At 40.7% G+C, this 14,782-nt stretch overlaps 1 protein-coding gene and 1 long non-coding RNA gene across 4 annotated transcripts in view; one reads left to right on the plus strand and one right to left on the minus strand.

Annotated features, from left to right (window-relative positions):
- The window catches only part of Sytl4 (synaptotagmin like 4), a 52,687-nt gene extending 48,838 nt beyond the window's left edge, over positions 1–3,849 (minus strand). For 2 of the 3 annotated variants that reach the window (XM_075958046.1, XM_075958044.1), the window contains exon 1: positions 3,704–3,824. The gene's annotated coding sequence lies outside the window, so the exon portion shown is untranslated. Of the gene's footprint in view, positions 1–3,703 lie in introns of all 3 variants that reach the window. The other variant, XM_075958045.1, reaches the window with a different exon arrangement.
- The window catches only part of LOC142841772 (uncharacterized), a 345,599-nt gene that overhangs the window by 232,511 nt on the left and 98,306 nt on the right, over positions 1–14,782 (plus strand). The gene's annotated exons all lie outside the window — the stretch shown is intronic.

A 14,782-nucleotide genomic window follows, 5' to 3' on the forward strand; every position in this document is an offset into this window, starting at 1 on the left:
GAAGGTGTGGGGTAGAGAAAAGTCTGCAGACTGAGACACTCCAGTGTTCAATGTTTGGAGAGAGAAGTTTTAAAGAGCCTAAGCAGTTATTTGTGCAAACTTAAATTTCAAAGAAGTTAACACATGCAAAAAAAGGTGAGATGATCCTTCCCAGTCTGACGTTATCAAATGCATTCTGAAAGTTTTTCTGGATACTCCAAACTGCATTTAAACAAAACAGCAAGTTTGTTTTGCCACACAACTGTCGCCTCATCTTATATGGAACCAGTATACAAAGAGGCAGGTGCACTACACCGGAAGTTCTCCTGCCAGTCCAGAACCCAATAACCACCTCACACTTTTAAAGGTCAAGGGCGATGAGACTAGAAACCTAATTTGTGGCATCTTTTATTCTTTGGAGCTCCTCACTTCCCTGTTGCACAGTCTGTACCCTCTAACTGACTTTGTCAAATGCCTGAAAGGCCTCAGGACATCTGATAATTCACACCCCCTTCCCAGTTCAGCCACTGGTAGGAAAATGAACCAAGGAGAGAAGTATCCTTACATTTCCACCCACAGGTCTGGACTTAAACATAAAGAGGCGGCTCAAGTCGGGCATGTTGGTTCACATTGTCAATCCTGGCCCTCAGGAGGCAGAGGCAGAATCACCATGAGTTTGAGGCCAGCTAGGATACACAGTGATGAGTTCTAGGCCAGCCTATGATACATTCTAAGAATCTTGTCTCCAACAAATTAGAAATTTAAAAGAGAGGAAATATTTACAATAGGTCAAAGTTGTTATCAAGGATAGAATCTCAAAGGGAAACCAACAGCAGAAGGAAAGCTGTATGAGAACTGGGCCTTGGCACCCTTTTATGTATGAGGTCACAAACCAAGAAGGTTTGGTTATAGGCTCAGGAAAGCACAGCAGAGTTCCAATTCCTAGAACGGCACTATCATTCAGTCAGTCAGTCAACAAACATCAATCAGTATGACTCCTATGATGTGCTGAGAACTCTGGTTCCTTTGGCCATCGCTGAATACAAAAGACAGCAATTCCGACCCACATGGCCTTGCGTTATGGGGTGGAGGTAAAAGAATAAGCAAGACAAATGCAGGAAAGAATGTTTAGGCAAAGAGTTGCCTTTTAAGTGGGTTGGTCAGTGCCTTCCTCCCAGCAGAGATACAACTCTTCTGTACAAACCCCTACTGTGGTTTCCAAGGAGCTCAGGACGGTCTCTTCTCATTTCAATCTCGCCACCAGCACATCTCAATCCCTTGGAGATATGGCATCCCCAATCCCTAGCACAAATTATTTGTGCTTCAGGACCCAGTTACTGCCCCTACAGAGATTACAAGCTTCCAGATGGCAAAGCAGAGTGGTATTCGAACCTTTGCTGGAGTGCAAACAAAGTCTTTAAACATAATATAACTAGTCATTCCGCTTGGGTCAGGGAGGACGTGTGTATTCAATGAGTTTGTCTCAAAGGCAATGACTTTAGGCTATATCCTGAGGGGTGAATAAGAATTAATGAGAAGGGGGATGTGAATGGCAAGTTTCCGAGAGGAAACAATAGTTTAGAGTTCCAGAGTTGGAACTGAGGAAGCCATTCTCCCAACTATCTTCGCCTAAACTACCAACAGAAAGGGCACAGCACCACTCCGCCTGATGTGGCTTTGCCACACACACATCTTTTTGTCAAAGACTTGTCAGTTGCTGCACCTTTGTCTCTCCCCTGGCCATCAGCAAAGGAAGAAGTTGAATCAGGTGCCCACCCCTAGAATCCATGCACACACCTCTAAAATCCAGGATTATGCTCTCCTAACTTCAGGACAGTTAAATTACCATGGAGCCTGAGAGCCTTGGAGGTCGCATTCGTCCAGGCACGTTCAGGGCAACATGCAACTGGCCCTGGGCTTGAAATGAACTCGGTGAGGATATGAATGAGGTGATTCAACTCCTCCACAGTACACCTAAGATGGAGCAAAGGACCCAAACTTAGAGCTTCGCACAAGCTCTGTCCCACTGTCAGAATGTACTGAGGGCACTGCCCTTAGCACCTCGGTCTCCTTTTCACCGGCTCATGGTTTAACTGTAGCACCAACTGCACAGAATTAGTATGTGGCTTGTCCGAGATAATAGAGAACTTCCCACCATGCCTGACTTGCACTCATTGTGGCAGCATCATAGTGGGTCCAGTCTTGACGGCAAACTGCTCAGAGAACACCACCCAGAATGCTTCATAAACACACAGACCAACAATCCCAGAACAGACCTCCAAGCCCAAGTTCACCACTCTGACCTAGGGTGCAGCATCTGAAATCACGTTACCAGTGTTCATCTGCTACCTAAGTGGAGTCTCACAAACAGTTTTGTGAGGGGGGGTTGTACTAGGATTTCCGGCAGGTGCTTACACCCCCCCCACACACACACACCAAGAAAAAATTGCCACAGCTCTCTCCATTAAACATTGTTTTCACTACTTCAGGGTACATTTACCCTTTAGTTCATTAACTCCTTAATATCAACACATTTATGAACAGCGGGGATATGACGCTGATGACGCTGAAAGAGCAGAAAAGTAACCAGTGAAAACAATTAGAAGCGGAGGGCAGATGTAATGCCTGTAATGGCAGCACTTTGGGAGGTAGAGGCAGGAGGATTGCCAATCAGTGTGAGTCCAGCCTGGTCTACATTAAGAATTCCAGACCAACATGAGCTAAACTAGAACCTGTCTTAAAGCAACAAAAAGCACTAGAACCTGTCTCAAAGCAACAAAAAGCAGAAAGGGGGGAGGGGAGCACCCGGGAATCTGATGGGACTAATTTTTCCCACAGATTTACAAGGCTTTGCGTCGGTCCTACTAGAAGCAGTATTCTAGAATGCTAGGTCCTCTGGCCCTGAAGCTGCAGCACAGTAGGGGAAGGAAGGGTTGGTCAAAGCAAAACCCATCACTTTTTCAAGCTACTGGAATTTGAAGCGAATTATTTTGCCATCAAGTTCTCCTCCAATCCCACCTTCTCCGATGCTACAGGCAGGAGGAACACTAGTGTCCTTCTCCCAGAAGCAAAGCCTCAGCCTGCTTCAAGCGGGTATGAGAAAGGAGTTCAGCTCTAAAGTACACAGCTGGGGCTCCAGCTCCGAGCCCAAAGGGAGACCACTGAGGCAGAACTCCCAGTCAACTGGCCCTTAGCCTGTACCTGTGGTAGACAGACAAGACAAAGCTAGGAACATAGAAGCCCGGAGGTCTCAAGAACAGCGTGGGGCCAGACCCTGTGAGAAACAGTCACCAAAAGGTGACTAGTGGCCAAGTCCGAGGACACAGCTCCGCTAAAAGCCCGTCCCAGCCCGCACCAGGCCAGCTCACCAGAGGGGCCAAGGCTGGCGGGAAAAAGCCTGGGCGCGCAGGGTCAGCGATACCTGTGCAAAGGCAGCACCCAGAAACACGGTCCGAGGGAACCAGGCAGAAGCAGCCCCAGAGAAGGAAAAAGTGGCAGGGAGGGACCGCCGGAGCAGACGGGAGGCTCGGCGTGGGGGTGCGGTCCCGAGACGCGGACACGACAGACCTGTCCGTGTGGCAGTTGGGGACAGAGGACAGTGACACAGAAGGTACAACAGGACACACGCCCCCCGCGGGGGGCGGAGACGACTATAGAAGGGGCTGGGGGTCCGCGAAGTCTCAGACAGAGGGCAAGGGGAGCTCAGACACTAGCTGCCACCTACCTCTCACCTGCAACAGGTGCTACTAGGTGACCGAAGGTCTGGGCGCTGAATGGTAGGGAGGGTCTCTAGCTCCGTGGAGACCAAGACCGCAACCCCGGCGGCCGGCCCTACTTACCCTCCCAGGAGGCGGAAAAAGCAGCAACTTTCCCTGGAGCGGGGAGGAGCTGGACTCTTAAAGGGGCCGCACCGAGCGCAGGGCTATTTTAGCAGAGGGCCAATTAGCAAGAGAGTTCTGGGAACCAAAGCCTTAGGCACTGGAGGAATTTCCTCCCGAGTTAGCAGATTTTGTGGACCTACTGGATGTACCTTCTCCACCACAGACGCGTGTCCTTGCTCACACTATTAGATGATGGTGGTGGAGGGGTGGGGGTGGGTGGGGATTCACTTACCTTTTTGTTCAAAGAACCAAAAGTTGTTCAACTGTGAAGTACTCCTAAAAAACAAGAGTCTCTCTGGGGGAGGGAAAGATAGCTTCTTCAAGGACCCGATGTTCCTGTAAATAATCCCCCAGGACCCTGCAAGCAGTCCTCATGAAACAGATTGGGTCTTCAAAACTAAATAACTTGAATACATTTTATAAAGAATAAAAAGGTGACTAGATAGGTAAAGAAAGGAGGTCAGAGGGAGTGTGGGAGGGGAACGGGAGAGGATAATAGTTGGGAGATAAAAAGTGAAAAAGGAGTCTGAATTTTATTTTGGGAATATTAATATGTGCGCCATTCAGATTAACTTTGTTGTTTTGTTGTTGTTGTTGTTATTTGAGGCAAATGAAAGTATTCTTTAGGCAAAGGATACAGATTAAATACACACAGTCACACTCAAAGACACAACTGGTTAAAATATTCAACTCATTAGAAACTAGAGAACAAATTAGATCAATAATGAGATTCTTTTGCAAACAGTTTGGGGGGAGGAGATTGTGAATAGCATTTAATGAGGGCTGAATAATAACCAAATAAACTCTTTTGTAACTCCTAGCAGGCATATGTGCTGCTTGAAGACTGTATTTGAGAGCACTGGGCAATGTCTACCAATACACAGGAAAATGTTTGTATCTACCCCCATCCCTTCCTTCCACTCTGGCCCTCTTTGCTTCACATCAGTCATGAAAGCTGGGCAGATCTCTCACATGTATTGCCACCAATTAAACATGCTCAGATTTCTACCATCTTAAAAGAAAATCTGTGTCTCACCCCATATGCAAGAGCTCTCCATGCCTCCTTTCAGGGTCAACTTATTAAAAATATACTTTCCAGGTGAGATGGGTCTACAATTTCTCACTCTCTCCTTTCTCATTCACTCTCAACTCTTAGCAATCTAGCTTCCTTCCTCCACTGGAACTGAGCTAAACAAGATACCCAACCAATGATCTTTGTGTCAATAAATTCCTAGATAAATAAACAAATAAAGCATTGCTGCTTCTTATCTTGCCTAACCTCTTCCCCACACTTAGCCCCATTGGCCATTTCCTTCTCCCTGCCGCGGTTTCTGTGGTACCTGTGACATCACACCATTTTGCGTTTCCTCCTTGTGTTTTGCTTTCCTCTCTATCTCTTTGTAGGGTTCATGCTCTGCTGTCTGACCTCTGAAAGGCAGACAATCTCAGAGTGAAGATAAATATGCTCTCTCCCTCTCTAAATGGTATCTTTCATCTATATGACCACGAATGTAATTCTATAATTCTTCCCAGATGGCTACATTGAGCTCTGTTTCCTTAGCATCTCCAATCAGATATCCTGCAAGCACCTCAAATTCAACACAACCAACGCTGAACCCATAAAGCTTGTCTCTTATATTTGTTCTTTCTTCCAGGGTTTCTTAATAAAAGACAACATGCCACTTGAGGTAAGCCCTGAGTAATAATTGTATGATGGGTGAATTAATGAATCCTAAGGAAATAGAGATGGATGGTTTTTGCTCAAATATGTTAATTCCAGTATAACCTAGAATTAAAAAAACTGATAAACATAGTTCTGTGGTCAAGTAAAGAATTATATAGTCCTACAAATGGAATATTTTATAGTCAATTAAACTGGTATGTACAGTTTATAATGACAAAGAAATGCTTATACTATGTATAATAGAGTATATATGTTATTATTTGAATAATATATTTATAATATATAACTTTATTTGAAAGTAGGATACAACATTTAGTAGAGAATATGATTCTAACAATGGGAGTAGATTACGTTTGTAAATACACAAACTAATAATGATGAATATTTGTAAGTAACAGAACCGATGAACTCTTTGTTTTCTTCTCATTTTTCTTTATTTTTTAGCTTTCTTCTGAGTATACATGGTTTTGATAACACCAAAAATCTGACATCTTATTTTTTAAAGTTTTAACTTTTATGTGTGAAGATGTTTAACCTGCATGTATGTATGCACACCACAAGCATGCAGCTTCTGTGAAGGCCAGAAGAAAGCATCAGATGCACTGGAACTGGAGTTACAGATGGGTGTGAGCTAGCATGTAGGTTCTGGGAATTGAACCCAGGTCCTCCAGAGGAGCAACCTGTGCCCTTCACTACTGAGACATCTCTCTAGCCTCAGTACCAAAACTCTTTTGAAAAGAATTTAATAGAGAAAAATATTTCAATTTTTGTACACAACAATAAAAATCCAGCACTCAGGTTCTTAAACATGGAAAACCAATTTTTTGTAGTTGTTTAGATTTTTAATACTCTCCTCTAAAGTGTGAAGAAACCCCTTCATACATCAAATCTTGTTCTGTGAAGCTTTGGCAATAAGTTCCAGGTTGGAATGGGAGATTTTTGTGGACTTTGTATTTTACACACACACACACACACACACACACACACACACACACACCCTTGGCTTGTGGAAACACCTTTTTTAATATCTACCTTGGTAGAAATGAAAATATCTTCAACCAGAATTGACCTAAAGAAGACATTTATCCCAACTCCTTTATTTCTCAACAACCCTTTTAAGTTATAACTCCCCCACTCCTCCCGAGACAGGGTTTCTCTGTTTAACAGTCCTGGCTGCCCTGGAATGCACTATGTAGAACAGGCTGGCCTTGAACTCAGAGATCTGCCTTCCTCTGCCTCCCAAGTGCTGGGATTAAAGACCATCCTGGTCTACAGAGTGAGTGCCAGGACAGACACAAAAGCTACAGAGAAACCCTGTCTCAAAAAAACTAAAAAAAAAAAAAAACAAAAAAAAACAAAAAAACTAAAAACCTTATGCGTCTGTGATTGTATCCCTTCTGACAGATGCAGTTCATTCATGTTTGTTTCTATATCACATTCCCAAACATGAAGCTTTTACAATTTGTATATCTATTCTCCTACTGCTCGAAAGCCATTTAATTGTCCAAGTTTTAATCCTGGTTGCCAATATTCTCCCTTTGTAAAACTGCACAAAAACCAGGTTTCTTGACAAAGTACATCTAATGCACTGGTGGTCTACAGTGACTCCATGAGTATAAGGTAGGAAATGTAGATTTAGTCCCTCACTCAGTCAAGATCAGGGGTTCTCAGTGTTAACAGCACAGCCATTTGGGACAGAAGAGTACCCTGTTGGGAGGTGGAGAAGGCTCTTCTGCAGCATGTTGAGCAATGCCTTTGATATCTATCCACAAATGCTAGTAGCATTTCCCAAAATTGTCTCCAGATATGGCCAAATGATCCCAGCCGAGAAAGTCATGATATACCATCTACTTGTAAAGCATTTCAGTAGGTGCTGTGGAAAGGCAGAAGAAAGAATAAATATTAAAAAATATTTATTAAAAGAATAAATATTTAAAAAAAGCTCATTCATTCAGAAATACATGTTAAGAATCTACTGTGAAACTCTGGTAGGCAATGGGATTCGAGCAACTCTTTCCTCTGGGAGCTCACAGTTTATTAAGTAGGATATGGAAAGAGAGGTAAGTTACAAATATAAATACAATATAGAAAATGTAAATCTGGGAAGATGAACATAGGAATACTTAAAAAGGCCATTTACCTCCGCGTGGTTGGCAATGGTTAGTGAAGAATCTGTAGTGGTTTGAATGAAAATGGCCCCATAGACTCAGGTTTGAATACCTGGTCCTCAGGAGATACAATTGTTTGGGAAGGATTAGTAGATGTGGCTGTGTTGAAGGAGATGTGTCACTGAGGGGTAGGCTTTAAGGTTTCAAAACACACACCATTCTCAGTGTGCCTCTCTGTCACCGAGCTGTGGATCAAGATATGAACTCACCTGTTCCTGCTGCTGTGCCTTCATTATGTCTTCATGGATTCTAAGCCACTGGAACCATAAACTCAACTGAATGTTTTCCTTTATAAGTTGCCTGAGTCATCGTGTTTCATCACAGCAATAGAAAAGCAACTAATACAGTGCCTGGAAAAAGTTAGGTTCTTTGAATTTTAAAGGTCAAGTAGGTTTTAGATCAAGAAGGTTGAAAGATATTACAGGATAAAATAGCATACAGCAATGTAAAGGGGCTATAAACACTAGGTATTCTACAATGGAACAACAAAGAAAGTAGTATTGCTACAGCATAAAGTGCCAGAAAAATTTATGATGGATGAGGATTTTTTAAAAAATGGTAGGTTGGCAATAAGACTGACACACATATGAATTTACAGAGACTGTGGCAGCACACCTAAGACCCGCACAGGTTCAAACCAGACAAAATGCCATGGAGCAGGGAAAGTGGACACAAAAACCACCTCTAACCAAGAAGCTATCTATAATTGAAACATACTGGGAAAATGAATATTAATTTTCTCCAATGAAGTGTGACTTTGTAGGAGTGGAATAATGTGGAATTTTCCCTAAGTCAGCATGTCAACTGCTTTTATCATTATGCTCACCGCATTCAGGCAACCATATTGTTGCGAGTTCGTGTGTACATTGTTCCTGTCACGTATAGGAAACAATATCTAAAAGCAGATGCCCTGCGTCTCTGGCTCTTCCAGTCTTTCTGTCTTCTCTTCTGTGACTTTTCCTAAGCCTTGGGTGATGGGTTGCATTGCAGACACATCATTTAGAGTTAGGCACTCCATTATCCCATATTCTCTGCATTTTGACCTGTTGTGTATCTCTCTAACAATCTCCATCTGCTGCAAAAAGAAGCTTCTTTATGAGGGATGAGAGCTGCACTAATAAAGGCATCAATCATAATAGATTAGGGTCCATCTTAATTAATTTACATTACCTAATTACATCTGCAATGATCCAATTTAGAACACATTCTAAGGTGCTGAGGGCTAGAACTTCAACATGAATTTTAAGGAACAAAATTTAACTCACAGCATAAGGGTAGGAGTTAGAACTTCAGAGATTTAAAGGTTTGGGACTTTTGGTGACACACTAATTTAACTGGTCTTCATCTCTTTTTCTAGCTCAATAATCCTCTTTTCACAGATAAACACACTTTGTTTATATATTCAGAAGTGGCAACATACAAATTGTTTCCAATTTTGACCATTATGAATAATGCTCACATAAAAATCATATATGAAGTTTTAATGAATATTTGTTTTCAAAGAACACATATACATACATACATACATATATATACATACATACATACATACATACATACATACATACACCTAGGAATAGAATTGCTGGTTCTTATTGAAACTCAGTTCAGTCTTTTGAGAAATCCTGACTGCTTTCCAAAGTGGCTTTCCCATTTTACTTTCCCAAGAGCAAAGTGTTCACACCATTTTCACTTTTAACTTGATTGTCTTTTTTCTATTGAGTTATATGAGTTTTTGTATGGTGTAATTACAGTTTTAAAAGGAGACAGACACTCTTAGGAGGGAGCATCATGAACATAAACAGCAGGTTTTGTTGTTTGTTTCAAGAGGAGTATCCAGGTCAGAGAAACCTGTACTGAATTGTATTTAGGATGAGGACTTTGTGGTTCTGGCCAGGACTAGGTAAGTGCTGGGTTTATTTGTTCTCTGGCAGTTGGTAATTTGGGGTGAAATCTTTTAAGATGTGTTTTCAAAGATTTGTTCTGAATGGTCATTCATTTTAATAAAAGCATCTTTCAAGAAAAGAAGAGCAGCATGTACCCAGATATGAAAGGAAAACACAGAAGTTCTCTGTTATCAAATGTAATGATTTCTTTTTACTTTAATTTTCCTTTGACTCTCAAGCAATGTTTGACATTGTTCCCCAATTATTCCTCACTAAGACCTCCTCTTCTATGGCTTTTAAAACAATGCAATGGTCTCCAGGTTCATCCATCTCTTCTGCTTGTGCTTCTTAATATTCTCAGAACCTGCTCTTTCTGCTCCTACCTTAATATTAAAAGCATAAATGTAATGTTAGTTTATTCATAAGCAGTCTGCAGACACATTTACTGATGTGTGTTATATGTAAATTTGGGGAGCTGGAAACTTTTTGTTTGTTTTTTTCGAGACAGGGTTTCTCTATAGCTTTGGAACCTGTCCTGGAACTAGCTCTTGTAGACCAGGCTGGCCTTGAACTCACGAGATCTGCCTGCCTCTGCCTCCTGAGTGCTGGGATTAAAGGTGCGTGTCACCACTGCCAGGCAGGGAGCTGGAAACTTAGCAATAAACAGCAATAAAGATCTTTCCCACATAGATTATACATTGATAGTTTAAGAAGAAGAAGCAACAATAATAGTAAGCACACATAATACATACTACTATTCTAAACACTGTTCTAAGGTATTAATTGAAGATACACATGTATTATACCTCATACTCAAAAATCCCAGGATGCAGCTATTATTATTATCTTTATAGATAAAGGGAACTGATAGTTAACCCAGGGTATGAAGTGAGCTATGGCTTCACACTCCATATTCTTAACTGTCTTACCATTTAGTAATAAGTAAACATACCATATATTGACATATACATAGACATGCATAAGTAATATATATTTGTGTCTACACATATGGATCTGTTGCTACACATATAAATAAAATGATGTTCAATGGTGGTACTTTTTTCTGTCTTTCTACAAGTTTTGACTAAGGGCTCAAGATTGAGGACATTCATTTAAAGAATAACACTCTATTCTAAAGAAAGATGCTAGGCAGACTATCAGAGAGAGAGAGAGAGAGAGAGAGAGAGAGAGAGAGAGAGAGAGAGAGAGAGAGAGAGAGAGAGAATTCTAGAGATTAACTGGAAGAATAAAGAGGATTTTTGAGGAGAGTAGCAAGCACCTATGATTCTCTGCTCAAAAAAAAATAATAAAATAAAAACTCAGTTAAACCTTTCAAAGGAGGAAACTGGAATCTTAATACCAGGCTGTAATTTAGAAAGGTTTCTTTGCTAAATTGATTTTAGTCCTACCTGTATTACTAGAAAAGCATAGAGTGTTCCTGGAAGAACTTTACATGACTCATCCAGTGTTTAGAAAAATAAAATTGTGTACTTGACTTTTATCTGAAGAATCCAGGAGCAGAATTCTAGTCAGAGGAACTCACAATGGTGGGGTCAAATAGAGGGTACAAGAGTTAGAATGTTCTGATGGATTATGCTTTCTAGAGGGCAGACAGGTTTGGCTTTTCATTTTTGTTTTTGTTTTTTTTTCTGTGCATATCTGGGAGATATAACAAAAAATGGGAATCCAAGGAGAAGACAGCTAAGTGGTTAAGACCTGAAAGGAAAAACTGTCCATTCATACATAGATGTAGCATGACCAATTAAAAACCCAGAGACAGATATTGGGGTCAAACTGAAAAAGATCCAAGAAGCAAAGCGGTCAACCACTAGAGAGCCCTTAACCTCTATGAAATTTTCAGACTGAAAAAGAGAGTTTCTGTCTCACCCGGCCTTATATTCCTCTCTAGTGCTGGTATTAAAGGCGTGCACCACCACCACCCAGCCTTTATGGCTAACTAGTGTGGCTGCTAGAATTAAAGGTGTATTCAACCACTGTCTGGTCTGTATGGCTGACAAGTGTGGCTGTTTTGCACTCTGATCTTCAGGTAAGCTTTATTTGTTAGCTCATAAACAAAATACGGTTGTACAAGGAAAAGATACTCCTAAGGTGATGAGGACTGGGGAAGGAATTTCTAAACAAACTATGAAAGCATGACCCAAAAAGGCAGTAGTTTTGGGGGTGCTTACCTCACACAGTTTATTGGTGGTTAATTATACCACCACCATTCAACTGAGTTTTTCACTGTTGTGACTTGGATATAAAGTACCTCACACCCAGAGGGCTCATTAATGGAACACTTGGTTTGAAACTGGTAGTGCTGTTAAACAGTCATTGGGTCAGGAGGACACTAATTTGATTATTAGCTAAGCCACTGAAAGGTTAGTAACTGAATGGGCTATTTGGAAGTGTCCTAGTTGTAGGAAGTAAGTCATTGGGGTGATGTAGGATGTTCTTTGTATGCTATGAATATGTTTTATCACCATTGATTAATAAAGAAACTGCTTTGGCCTGTGACAGGACAGAATATAGCTAGGCAGGAAAGCCAAACTGAATAGAGGGAGAAAGAAGGTGGAGTCTGGGAGATGCCAGCAGCTGCCAGGGAAGTATCATTGTAAAATATATACTAATAGAAATGGGTTAATTTAAGTTGTAAGCGCTGGTTGATAATAAGCCTAAGCTAATAGGCCAAACAGTAAATAATTAATATTAAGCCCCTGAGTGGTTATTTAGGTTAGGCAGACAAGAAACTTCCAGTTACACTGGGGTATGCCTTTCAACAGCATATCTTGTCCCTAGCAGCTTCTTGCTTTGTTCTCTTGACCTCCTGTCCACCATGAGGTGAGCCATGATATTCTTCAACCACCGTGATATTCTTCCTTACCGTACATGGGCTCAATGAAAAAAGATCCAAGTGAGCATGGACAAATATCCAACACCATGATCCAAAAGATATCTTTCCCCCTTTTGGTTTTTTTTTCCCAGATATTGTGACACGACAACAAAAAGCTACAGCCCACACTCACCATGGCCTCCCTACAACCAGGACTTTTCAGAAGTAGTAGGCCAAAAACAGAAGGAAGAGAATCAAAGAAAACAAGAGAAAAGACCAAACAGTTTTTCTTCTCTGGAGGATCTGTGGGATCACTCAACAAGCTACAATGGAGATGGGGAGCTGGAGGCTTGAATTGGATATGAGATAAAATTCTTAATTTTGAATGCTTGAGGTTTTTTTTTTTAAGTTTTTAATATCTACAAATTAAACTATTACACAATGTGTGAGTAACTGAGAGATAATCAGTTATACAAATAAAATAGTGTGGATGGTGATGTTTCACCAAAAAAGATAAATTAGTAGAGGTTGATAGGGGAAATGTTTTATATATTCTCTATCTATAATATTATCCATTATTCTCATTGCTGTAATGAAGTATCTGTGGTTGGTTACTTTTCAAAGAAAAAAAAGGCTACTTAATCTTACAGGCTCAAGGGTATGTTGCCAACATTTGCTCAGCTTTTACATAGACCTCATGGCAGATAACATCACAATAGCAAGAGCATGAATGAGAGAGAGAGAGAGAGAGAGAGAGAGAGAGAGAAAGAGAGAGAGAGAGAGAGAGAGAGATTAACCAAGAGACTGAATATAGGGCTCAGTAGTTAGAAGCGCTTGCTTCTCTTGTAGAGGGCCCTGATTCAGTTCCCAGCACCAATGTATTAACTCACAACTGTCTATAACTCCATTTTCAGGCAATCTGACACCCTCTTCTGGTCTCTGCTAGAATACATATAATACACAGACATATGTGCATGCAAAACACCCATATACATAAAATAAAAATTAATCTTAAAAAAAGAAACCAGAGTGAGGGGCGAAGCCAGGTTAACTCTTTTTCCAGAAAACACTGCCATGGAACTAAGCTAAAGTCCCAAGAGACCTGTCTTAACGCATTTTAAGGGTAATACCCGCATGACTTTATTATGTTCTGCCAGGTCTCATCTCTTAAAAGTTCTACCACCTCTTAATATCATCATCACACTGAAAACCGAGTTTCCAATACAGAAATTTTTGGAAGATATACTCAAACCCTATCCAATCCTCAGCAGTCAATTAAAGAATTCCATTAAGAGTTAACACAAATAGAGAAACCATAAGAAGAGAATTTCTCAACCTGTAGATAAAAAAAAAACCCTTGGGTCAAATGACCTTTGCACAAAGCTCATATATAGGATATCCTGAATATCAGATATTTATGTTGCAATTCATAAGAGTAGTAAACTCACAGTTATGAAGTAGCAATGCAAATCAGTTTATGGTTGGGAATTACCATAATACAAGAAACTATATTAAAGGGTCATAGTATTAGAAGGTTGAGAACCACTGCCATAAGGATTTCTTTCAACCTGATATCTTTTTTATTATATATGCTCTGCCTTGGATAGCATCCTTTCCTACAGCTTCACTTTCCCCTGGTAACGCTCAGTCTTGTAGCTCTACTCTACACTGTGTTCTAATCTTCAGGTACATATCCTCACCTCAGTGATCACAACTAGCTACTTAAAATTCAGCTATTCCAAGCTTGAGCTTCATCTTTATTTTTGTCCCCAATATTTTCCAGCCCAGTGTACAGCACTATTATCTGCCTAATAGTATAAGTCCGAAATTGTTCTCACACATAAGTAGTCTCTAAATCTTGTTTTCTTACACCCATATGGAATCTGAATTCATTTGTAACATTACCAATTTACTCAGACAAGAACTATCCCTTATCTAGACTACATCAGTTCTCAAAATGTTAACTTACTTCCATAACTCTGAGAACTCAATCTGTTTGTTTTCATGCCTTGGAATGGCCCTTGCCCACATTGCATGTATTCTACTATTCCTTGTTCTTGACCATTTGGCTTCCAGCCAAACCAAATGATTTACATTTCCTCCCAAACACTGAATTCTCTCAGTGTTGTCTGCCATTATTAATTCATGTTTAGGCTAATTTCCTTCTCTGCCTTCACCTCAGAAGTGACTTTCTATGAAAAGCCTTCCCTGGATTCCTGCTGGATAGGTGCCAACACTCAGGTCTCCTATTATCCCACAGTGCCCTTTGTTTCAAACTCGTTTTCTTCTTTTTTAAAACATAATTCTTTATCAATACTTTGGAAATTTCACATCATGAACCCCAATCCCAC

The sequence above is a fragment of the Microtus pennsylvanicus genome, chromosome X (genome assembly GCF_037038515.1).
Source record: "Microtus pennsylvanicus isolate mMicPen1 chromosome X, mMicPen1.hap1, whole genome shotgun sequence".
Classification (NCBI taxonomy): Eukaryota; Metazoa; Chordata; class Mammalia; order Rodentia; family Cricetidae; genus Microtus; species Microtus pennsylvanicus.